Raw genomic sequence first — 11,374 nt, 5'->3', positions numbered from 1 at the left:
TGCTACTTCTTATGTTTATCCCCAGTTACGTACCCTCTGGTCTTGTACATGTACTTCTAAAATATGAATTTCATTGTAACCACATGGGTCTCTTTAGATCCTATCCCTTTTCCTTCTTCACTTAAATAAATTCAGAATATGTCACTAGAATTTTTTTTTTCATCAGCTTCTCATCCCTCTAGAGCAGATTTCCTTTTAGGGTCTCAGGCCATGGGATCCTACCTATATTATTACTGAAGTCTTTGAAATTATAGTCTAGGGTACAAATCAAGCCATGTAGGACATTCCCCTCCCTTGGAGGGGGAGGTAATCTGCAATAAGCCTTCAAAGCTAGAAATACCAAACTAAAAATTCTACCCCAGAGGCAAAAGGGAGCTTCTATAGAGCCTGAGCAGGAGAATGGCATAGTCAGACCAATGCTTTCGGAACATACCATTTTCATATTCCAACCTTGAAATACATACTATTAAGTTCCAGTGATACCTATGAGGTCATATTTACTTCAAGTTAAGAATTCTATTTCATTTATTCCTGCACATTGGTAATACGCATAGAGAAATGAATGTTGTTTCTGGTGGGTCCCAATGCTCTTTTCTGACTTTTTCCTCTAAACCTGTTCTTTGGGTAAACTCATTAGCTGCCATGGGTTTGTAGTAGGGATGGACTAGAGCACTTCCAACAGAAAGGGGCCAGTTCCATGGGAAATGCTCCAATCTACCCCCTGCCTCTATGAAGTTTCGATGATTACTCTGCAAATGACTCCCAGGTCTATATATCCAGCCCTGGTCCTTGTCCTGAGCTCCAGTAATGCCTATTGGACCTGTCTAACTGGATGTCCTATAAACATCTCAAACTCAACATGTTCAAAACAGAACTCATTTTAACCCTCCCCCCGTAAACAAAACCAGTAGTCTTCATAATTTTTCGTGGGCCTAGAATCTGTTCCTCTTTTCTTCCCTTCCTGCCTCTTAGAATCCTTCAATTCCTTCAAAGCTTACCTCAAGTGCTATCTCCTGTGCTGAAATTACTTTGTATCTACTCCATATATATTCTATGTGTACTTATATATTGTATGGGCTGCTAGGTGGTAAAGCAGATAGAGTGCCAGGCTTTAAATCAGAAAGACTCTGAGTTCAAATCTGTCCTTAGAAACTTAGTACCTGTGTGACCCTGGACAAATTACTTAGCCCTGTTCACCTCAGTTTCCTTATCTGTAAAATGAGCTGGAGAAAGAAATGGCAAACCACTCCAGTATCTTTGCCAAAAAAACCCCAAATGGGGTCATGAAGAGTTAGACACAACTGAACAACTATGTACTACATATATTTATATACTGAGAGAAGAGCTGAATTATGTCATTTCAGTCTTGACATTCTCAGTATAAACAAGTCCAGAGGAAAGAAGGGAATTGTAACTAAATGGTTCCCCTTGGTTCTCTGTAATGCCAAAATGCAACAACTACTTTATGGAGATATGTGGTCATTTTGTATGGAATGATCATAATAATAAGTCTTTCTAAAAGAATACCACTTAAAAATAAATGCCACTTTTGCATCAACATTGTTTACAGAGGATGGTGGTGGGGGCAGGGGGGACTCTTGAGGGGGAAAGAAACTCTACCAAGAACTCAATAAGAGCCTCCAAGTTAAATCAGTATGTATTTGGATAGTTGGTGACTTCAAGGCAAAGGTGGGAATGGTTGAGGATGGTGAAAAATACCTTGAAACACAGGTCAGGAAGAAGGAATGAGAGAAACTAATAATTTGTAGACTTACATGTGTTAAACCTGAAAATTTGGTTGAAGGAAACAAACAAGCTAGGTGATAGAAAAATACATGTTATTTATTATTTTCCCTTACTTGTACGTACAAGGAGTCAGAGCATAGGCTCTGGCTGTCTGAACAAAGGAATGAGAAAACTTATATATGTTATTTTAGCAGACTTAGCAAGCCTGTATTACCTCACGTTTATGGCCCCCACGTATGTTTAACCATGATACAAGAAGAGGATTTTCCTTAATGGAAGGAATGTTGACAAAGGTCAGTTAATATTAAGCGAGGTAGTCTCTCTTGGGTTTAGGGTCTCATCCCTTAATGGCTAACAGGTATCTGGCCTTGTTGACAGTGGTAAGGGTATTTCCTGAGCAAACTTTTAGAGAACCAGGTCCTGGATCTTCATCCAGTTACTCATTAATTCAGGTTCTGGGTCTAGTTGAAATTAAAAATGATATAAAATAGTATAACATTTTCCACATTTCCTCCTTTTGGTCAAAGGCAAACTGAAAGTTTCACCTGAAGACCAATTAAGGTATGGAAAAACCTCTATAAACAAGCGGAGGGAGCAAGTTGCAAGGGGCAATAAGCCAAAGACACCAAAAGTACAGGTAAACAGTCTTGAGAATGCAAGGGACTCAGAAAGGGAGCTGTCCTTCGTACAGGTTCTGGTCCAGAGTCTCTGGAGGGGCTGCCTGCGTCTGATGCTGTCCCCTTCAGGCTCCTTTGAAACCGGAGGGCAAGGTCCCCCATGGGCTCAGATGTCCACTCAGGAGCACGGGCAATCATCAGATGTGACAGAAGGATCAAGGAGTCCATATCCACAAGTTGGCAGCTGTAGAAGTAGTCAGATCCGACAGGAGCTCCCAGAACACATATGATTTGATAACTGAGAGAAAAACAGCACAACATAGGTCCCAGCCACACAGGGCTAAGTTCAAACAGTGCAATAAATGGTTCAGTATCCCAACCACACAGGGCTGAGTTTAAATAATTACAATAAAGTTTTTTTCCTAGCAATTCACAAAACTGCACAATTACATTAAGTACAGACCAAACCACTTAGACGGTTCACAATAGAGGGGGAAATTTGCATGTCACATGTTTTACATTGAGTTTGGCCTTTACTTCCTTGATTAAATTAGGAGTCCTTGAAGACCTCCTTGCCTCAAGGGAAAGCCTAGTTTACATGGGTTTGAGTGACATGTTTGTGACATCAGAGGCTTTTAGACCACGTGGGTTTAAGTTGCATTTTTATGACGATTTAGGTCATGTGGGTGAGTGACATGTGTGACTCACCTTTGACCCTGAAGAAGATATATAAACGCAGAGGCTGGCTTTCTCTTTCGGAGCTCTGAGCCACAGCGGGAGTGGCACGTGACTCTGAGCCAGGCTTGTCGAGCTCCCAGCTGAGATCGGATGTTGATGGTGACTTGGCAACTATCAATTGTATTTGGTCTGTTCATAAATGTAAATGTATGTTTGTAATTTGTTCGTATTTGCTCTGAATTTCAGGGTGCTGGCTTTTCCCCCTGAACTAAGTGAATGATATTTGTATATTTGATTAAATTGAGATTGTTAACGCATTAATGTTGCTTTCCTTAGTAAAGCAGATCAAAAGAACCTGTGTTGGCAGCTTTCTGTGTGCTGGTTGTTGGTAGGTCTTACACCCCTTCAGCAGCCGCTAGCAGATTGTTGTAAAAACTGGTCACATAAGAGAGAGTGAGGGCTGACAGTCAGACAGTACAAGTGCTCTACTAGTATCCTCACAGTGATACAAGGCAGCAAGAACCTCTCTAGAGCAAATTTATGGGAGGACATGGACATGGAAGAGTAGTACAGGATATGCAGACTTGGATAGGTTGTGATCTGTGTTAGTACTGGCAACAACATCCAAATCAATGAGCTCACAGATTCATTTGCATATTTGAGGGAGTACATATGTTGTTTCCTCCAACATAAGGTATACTCTTTAAGGGTAAGAACTGTTTCATTTATTGTCTTTGTGTTCCTAACACCTTGGAATGTTTCTTGGTTAATTTCTGCCCCTCTTCTTGTCTCCTATGAATTACAGAGCATCTCTACTGCTATTCTTTTAAACTTAAAGATCTATGTTAATATAGCTACATTAACTAATAGATCTATTAATTCGGGTACTATTCACTAAACCCCTCTATCACCTGGATTCTTTATTCAAATCCCACTCTCTAGTCATTGGGAAAATGCATTTGAATAGGTATTCCCAATACAGTCAGTGAAAACATTTATTAAACATCTACTGTGTGCCAAGCACTATGCTAAGTGCTGGAGATACAAGCAAAAGACAGTCTCTGCTCTCAAGGAGCTCACAGTCTAATGGAGAAGAAGACATGTAAATTACTATGTATAAAAAGATATATCCAAGATAAATTGAAAATAATACAGGGAAGACACTAGAATTAAGAGAAGGCACCATAGGCTTAATCGATCAATCAGTAAACATTTATTGAATGCCTACCTTGTGCCAGGCACTATGGCTAAGCACTGGGGATACACAAAGAGGCAAAAGATAGTTCATACCCTCAAGGAGCTTACAATTTAATGGGATACAACAGGCAAATAAAGATATGTTATAAACAGAATAAATAGGAAATGATTAAAAGAGAGAAAGCACTAGAATTAAGAGAGGTTCAGGAAGATTTCCTGTTGAAGGTGAGATTTTAGTCAAGACTTAAAGGTAGCTAGGGAGGGTCAGTAGTCAAATCTCATAAGGGAGAGCTTTCTAGACAGGGGGTCAAAGAAAATGCCTGGAGCTAAGAGTTGGAGTATCTTGTTTGTGAAACAGCCAGGCAGGCTTAAGCAACCAAAGCTACCATACCAGCCAACCAAGGAGGTCTCTAAAGGTCCAAAGCCATTCAGTGACTCTCAGGATTCTGGGAAACATGGATCCTGAAACAAGGGGGCACAAAAGGCCAACAGACTTTGACAAATTGCATGCTGTACAAGTGGATATTATATCAGTTCACGTGTTCCATTTATTATGCTAAGCAAGCCTTAAGACCCTAGCAATAGTGAACATACTTTGTCCATATCAGCTTTGTCTACCTTTAATCATTAACTATTTGAGAGGAGTTCTTATTGAATTAAACTCTGTATTTGCTTTATTTCCTCTATCCCTGGGATAGGAAATATTCATTAAAATCAGTTTTTTTCATGTATGTTGATTAGCTTTGCTTATTAGCCTAGAATGTCCAGAGCATAGATACCAAGCATCCTTTTCCCCCCACAGTACTTAGATCAGGGTTTTATACATAGAAGGGTACTTAGTCCAGGATTTTTGACAGATTGCTAAGAATATACGCATTAGGGATCCAATAGCTCTGCAATAATTTATCTTTCCATGTCAATCCATATCAAACAAACTAGTCTTTCTAATTTACCCATATAAAGTTTAGTATGATGATGTCATATTGAGTACATGAGAGATGGGCCTTAGGGAGACAGGAAGGAATTAGGAATAAAGGGTGGGACAGAAGGAGAATAGGTGCAGCTAGGTGGCACAGTGGATAGAGAACTGGGCTTGGAATCAGGAAGACTGTCTTCATGACTTCAAATCTGGCCTCAGACACTAGCTATGGGACCCTGGGCAAGTCACTTAATCCTGTTTGCCTCAGTTTCCTTATCTGTACAATGAAGGAAATGGCAAACCACTCCAGTATCTTTGCCAAGGAAACCCCAAATGGGGTCATGAAGAGTCAGATATGACTGAAAACAACAATAACTGAATTTAGAATCCAGAACCTAGTAAGTTCTCCACCCACTTCACCATTTGTAAATCATGCCAGCCACAAGGACTCCTTCTGTAGGGTTCTTTGTTTCTATGGCACCCAGCACTCCAGAACACTAAGAAACCAGGGTTCACAGAAAAGAAGATTCTATTCCTTGTCTCACTGAATTTTCAGTGTTTCCTTTTTCCTCCTTGCCCTGCCTGAGGCACAGGGCCCAAATGAGCTAAAAGAGGAGCCTGGATTCCCAATTCCTCCATGAAAATAAGGCATCAGACAGTTGGGAACAATGCCTGCAGGAAGAGGGGAAAGGGGAAAAGAGAAGGCTGAAATTTGCTTCTTCATCTGATCCTGAGTCACACTAGCAATTATCATACCCCATCTTCAACTTGCATCATGGAAAATTTGGAGACAGAGCATATTTATAAAAAACCTGGAGACATTGTAGATGGCATAATTGTTTTGGAAATAGGTGAGGAACTTATGGTGTGGAAGCGGGGAGGTAAAAGAAAGAGGAGGTTTTGGGGAAAAGCAAATTAGAGAAGGGCAGATTGGTGTGCAGTATTAAAAACTAGGCTAAAAGCACACACAGGCAGAGTAGGAATTGAGAGTTGTGGGTTGGAAAATGATAATGCTGTGAGAAGAAAGGGGTGTGGGCAGAGGAATAGTGAGAAAGTCTGGGTTTTGACATTAAATAAATTATAGGTCAGTTGAATGGAATCAACTTAGTAGGTTGAACTTATTGTGAACTTATTTTGAGTAGGGATTATTTCATTTTCCTGTATCCCCAAAGCCTAACATAGTGTCTGGCACATAGCAGGTACCCAATAAATATTTGTTTGATTGAAGGAAAATTGACATTAAAAAGGAAAACTTATAAAAACATGTTATTAACATTATAATAGACTTATATAGGAAAAACAATAATACAATTCAACCAAGGAGTTAATGTTACTATGATTAAAATGACTATGGGCAAAATCAAGCCTAGATAACCACTTAAAAGGTGAACTTAGTTGCAATGGTTACCTGTGTTAAACTCCTTTAGTACTAGATTGTCCCACTGGGTACCCTCATGAAACACACCTTGTTGTAGTACTTTTTGGTTTTCTTGGCATTCTCAAACCCTCAAACTCAAAGTTGGGCCACAGGGATCTGGAGAAGGGCAATAGAGGGAAAGAACCAGATGTTTCAAGATGTGATTCAGAATAACTGGGTGATAGCTTGTTGTTCCTCTGCTCCATTCAAGGCAGACTTGTTGGAAGAGGATGTGTGGAAGTCTTCCTCCTGAGGGCACAGAAAGGAGGTGGTACGGTTGTTTGGGGAGCTATCTACAGAATCTCTCTGAACTTACAGACAAGTCACTGAGTGAGGAGTCTCTGCCTCTTTCTTCTCTCTAAAAACACAGCTTTGCCTGCCAGTTATTCTTCTTTTGATGATTGAAGCCAATAAGAACAGGGGAAAGCCTGTGGAAAGAGCAGGGATAGAGATCAAAAGGGATGGCCAAGGAGAAGAGGGGAAAAGATAAGGATGAGAAGAGAAACACAGAGGACCAGTACCTCTTAATCAGGGAATAAGTGAATACCTATGTCCCAAGTCCTGTCAGCTATGTAAAGACTTACTCTAAAGACATACTCTCTTACAAGACAACAAAAGATGAATGGCAATGTTGGTGGAAGGAAACAAAATGTATGGCACCTTTTGGTGGGATTCATATTGGGGAAATTTTTCAACTTGGTTCCCCAAGGGCTTAAGTCAAAAGCACCCCATTTCAACTGCATAATAAGCAGAATAGAGAGAAAGAATGGTTAGGTGACTAAGTCATGTTGACTTTGGCCCTTCTGCAACTATATCATGCTCTAGGGGTAAGGAAGATGATCCTCCAATGATGTCTTCCTTCCAATCTGGAGACATGAGAGTTGTGGAGCCTGTATATAAATTGAGTGGGAGAAGAGTGGAAACAGGAACTCATTTGGGAATGTGATCTTTTGACCCCCAGGGATGTGGTTAGAGCTTTTAATATGACTGTGTTAATTTTTCTGATATTGAACAATTTTTAATCATTGAACATTGATTGTTTTCCTGGTGCTGAAGCATCTTTGCATACCTGGTATAAATCCAACTTGGTCATAATGAATAATTTCTTGGGTAAGTTGCTGTAAATTGCTTAGACAAGATTTTGTCTAAAATTTTTTAATTAGTCATTAATGATATTGGCCTATAGTTTTCTTTTCATATTTTATTCTTCTTAGTTTAGGTATTAGGATTATATCTGTTTCATAAAACAATTCTGGTAGGGTGATTTCTTTCTCAGATTTTGAGAATAATGTTTATGGTATGGGTACTAATTGGTCTTTAAAAGTTTTCTAGAATTCTCTTATTAATCCATCATGACCAGGAATTTTTTCCTCTAGTAGTTCCTTTACAATTAGTTTTATTTCCTTTTCTTAGATTGGGTTTAAATAACCCAGTCTTAGATCTTAAATAACCCAATCTTAAATAGAGTTCTATCTGATCTTCTGTCAGTCTGGGTATTTTGTATTTTTGAAGATATTCCTCTGTTTCTTTTGTGTTCATGATTTTGTTAACATATGACATAATAGGTTCTTATCATTCCTTTTATTCTGATTTTGTTGTGATTTCATATTACTCATTTACTATTTTGGTTATTTGATTTTCTTCTCTCTTTTTAATTAGATTAACTAAAGCTATCAGATTGGCAATTTTGTTAATCTTTTAAAAGAGCTAACTTTAAGTTTTATTTATCATTTATATAAATTCATAAGTTTCCAGTTTATCTATTTTCCTCTAATTTTTATATCTTTTATTTTTTGCTTATTTGGATTTGCTTACTTGTTACCTTTCTAATTTTTATGTGTCTATTCAATTCATTGATCCTATATTTTTATGTTTTGTTAATATGTGTTTAATGTGTGTGTTAATGTGTGTTCCCCTGATGACTGCTTTAGCTGCATACTAGAAATGTTGGTATGTCGTTTCATCATTATCGTTTTCTTTCACACAGCTATTTATCGTTTCTATGATTTGTCATTTGATACATGTACTCTTTAGGATTTTGTTGTTAAATCTCTATTTGGGTCTGTGTGTTTTGTTTGTAGTCCCTGACCCAATAATTCATCTTATTGCATGGTGATCCATACAGGATGCATTTACTATCTCTGCCGTTTTACATTTGTTTGTAATACCCATGTCCTAATACATGGTCACTTTTTGTAAAAGTTCCATGTATGGCTGAGAAATACATATATTCTTTTGCAGTCTCATTTAGGAAATACCAGATTGCTGAATTTCTCAGTAATTGTTTAGTTCTATATTTCCCTCTTCATTTGTCTGTTAGACTTATCCAAAACAGAGAGGGATAGTGTAATCTCTTATGACTATTGTTTTGTTATTTATGTATTCTTGCAGCTCAGCTAATTTTTCCTTTATGAATTAGGACTCTAAGGCATTTGGAGCATATAACTTTAATACTGATATTAGTTTATTATCTATGGTTCCTTTCAGCATAATACAGTTTTCTTGTTTATCCCTTTTTATTTTTTTGAATATTTATTTTTGCTTTGTCAGATAGCATGATTGTAACTCCTGATTTGTTGGATTCACTTGATTCATATTAAATTTTTTCCTACTTCTTGGTTTTATTCTGTGTAAGCCTTTGTTTTTTTTTTAATATGTTTCTTGGAAGCAACTGATTGTGGAGTTTTATTTTCTTATCTAGTCAATTTTTTTTTTCATTTTGTTGGATTGTTCAATCTATCTACTTTAAAGTTTAAAGAATTAGGTTTATATTCTCCTCCATTTGTCTCTAATATTGGGGATTTTTTCAAGTTATGACTTGTTCCCCTCTTCCACAGTACTATGTCTCTTTGATTACTTTTGCTTGATCTTTTATAATGTGGTTCTATTCCCACTGGTTCTCTTTCCTTCACCCCTGAGTGCTCCTTCCCATTTGTTACCTCTTTCACTTTGGAGATGTTCCTTTCTTCCCCCTGCTTTTATTTGATTATTTATTTCTTCCCTTCTCCTTTTCTTCTCAATCAAGCAAAATCTCCCTTCCTCTTTTCATATTCAACTTGTCCTGTTCATTCTTTTTAAAATTTTTATTTTCTGCAGCCCTTTCCAGAGAAGATTTCTCTCCCTCACTCTCTTCATAATCCACCTTCCCTTTCTGTGTACTCTAGACCCTCATTCTCTGATTCATGGTCCCTGTACTTATCTAGTCCCTCTCTAGTCTCTGTATTCTGCATGGAATTAAAATTTCTGAGGTACCCATTCTGGGCTCTTCATTCTAAGCATCTCTGCCACTGTCTTGGAGAACCCACTTCCCTTTCCCTCTTTTCCATTTGTACTTCATTCCCAGAAAAATACTAACTCCTTCAGGTGATAGAGAGGACACTGCTCCATGACAAGAGGCCTCCCTACACCCTCAATTATGCAGCCCACCACTAACCTTTGCCCTCCCTCTGATCCTTACTCATTTGCTTCAAAATCTCTGGGTCCATGCCTTTCCACTCCCCCAGGCATCAGTTGCCTCCAGGACCAAAGTGGAGGAGTGCTGGTACATGATTTTCTGTTTGCAGATGATTGTGCACTCAATGCAACCTCTGAAGCTGAGATACAACAGAGTATGGATCAGTTCTCTGGTGCTTATGCTAATTTTGGCCTAGCAATTAACACCAAGAAATACAGGCGCTCCATTAGCCACCACCATACCATACATACGTGGAACCATTAGTTACAGCAAATGGAGAAGTTTTGAATGTTGTGGATAAGTTCACTTACCTTGGTAGTGTACTTTCCAGTGATGTACACATTGATAATGAGGTTGATGCATGCATTGCCAGAGCTAGCTCAGTGTTTAGGAGGCTCCAAAGGAAAGTATAGGAGAGAAGAGGTATTAGACTGACTACCAAACTGAAGGTCTACATAGCCATTTGTGCTGACCTCACTGTTGTATGCCTGTGAAATCTGAACAGTATACCAACACCATGTGGGGAAACTGAATCACTTCCATTTGAATTGTCTTAGGAAGATTCTGAAGATCACCTGGCAGGATAAGATCCCAGACACTGAGGTACTTTCTCGAATTAAACTGCCAAGCATTCAAACTCTGCTTCAGAGATCACAACTCTGATGGGCTGGTGATGTTGTTCAAATGAAAAACACACACTTGCCAGAAAGACTATTTTATGGAGAACTCACACAAGGCAAGTGTTCACATGGTGGTCAGAAGAAGTGATCCAAGAACATTCTCAAAGTCACTCTTAAGAACTTTGGAACTGATTGTGGGACATAGGAGATAGTGGCAAAGGACTGCTCATCATGGCATGCTCATATCAGAGAAGGTGCTGTGCTCTTTGAGCAAAGCAGAATTGAAACAGCTCAAAGGAAACACAGGATACAAAAATTTAGAGAATCTACCCCAAATGTTCAAATGTACCCCAAATGTTCTGCCCGACCTGTGGTAGAGCATTCTTTTTTTTTTCAGCCAAGGGGAAAGACAAAATCTATTAAGGGTTTGCCATAATGGGTTGTCTTAAAAAATCCCACCCTTTGTGATGCCTGTTTTCTTTTTTTTCTTTTTTCTTTTTACTTTATTTAATTTAATATATTTAGTTTTCAGCATTGATTTTCACAAGAGTTTGAATTACAAATTTTCTCCCCATTTCTACCCTCCCCCCCACTCCAAGATGCTGTATATTCTGATTGCCCTGTTCCCCAGTCAGCCCTCCCTTCTGTCACCTCACTCCCCTCCATCCCCTTTTCCCTTCCTTTCTTGTAGGGCAAGATAAATTTCTATGCCCCATTGCCTGTGTA

The sequence above is a fragment of the Trichosurus vulpecula genome, chromosome 5 (genome assembly GCF_011100635.1).
Source record: "Trichosurus vulpecula isolate mTriVul1 chromosome 5, mTriVul1.pri, whole genome shotgun sequence".
In the NCBI taxonomy this organism is placed as follows: Eukaryota; Metazoa; Chordata; class Mammalia; order Diprotodontia; family Phalangeridae; genus Trichosurus; species Trichosurus vulpecula.
This window is presented reverse-complemented; position numbering follows the sequence as displayed.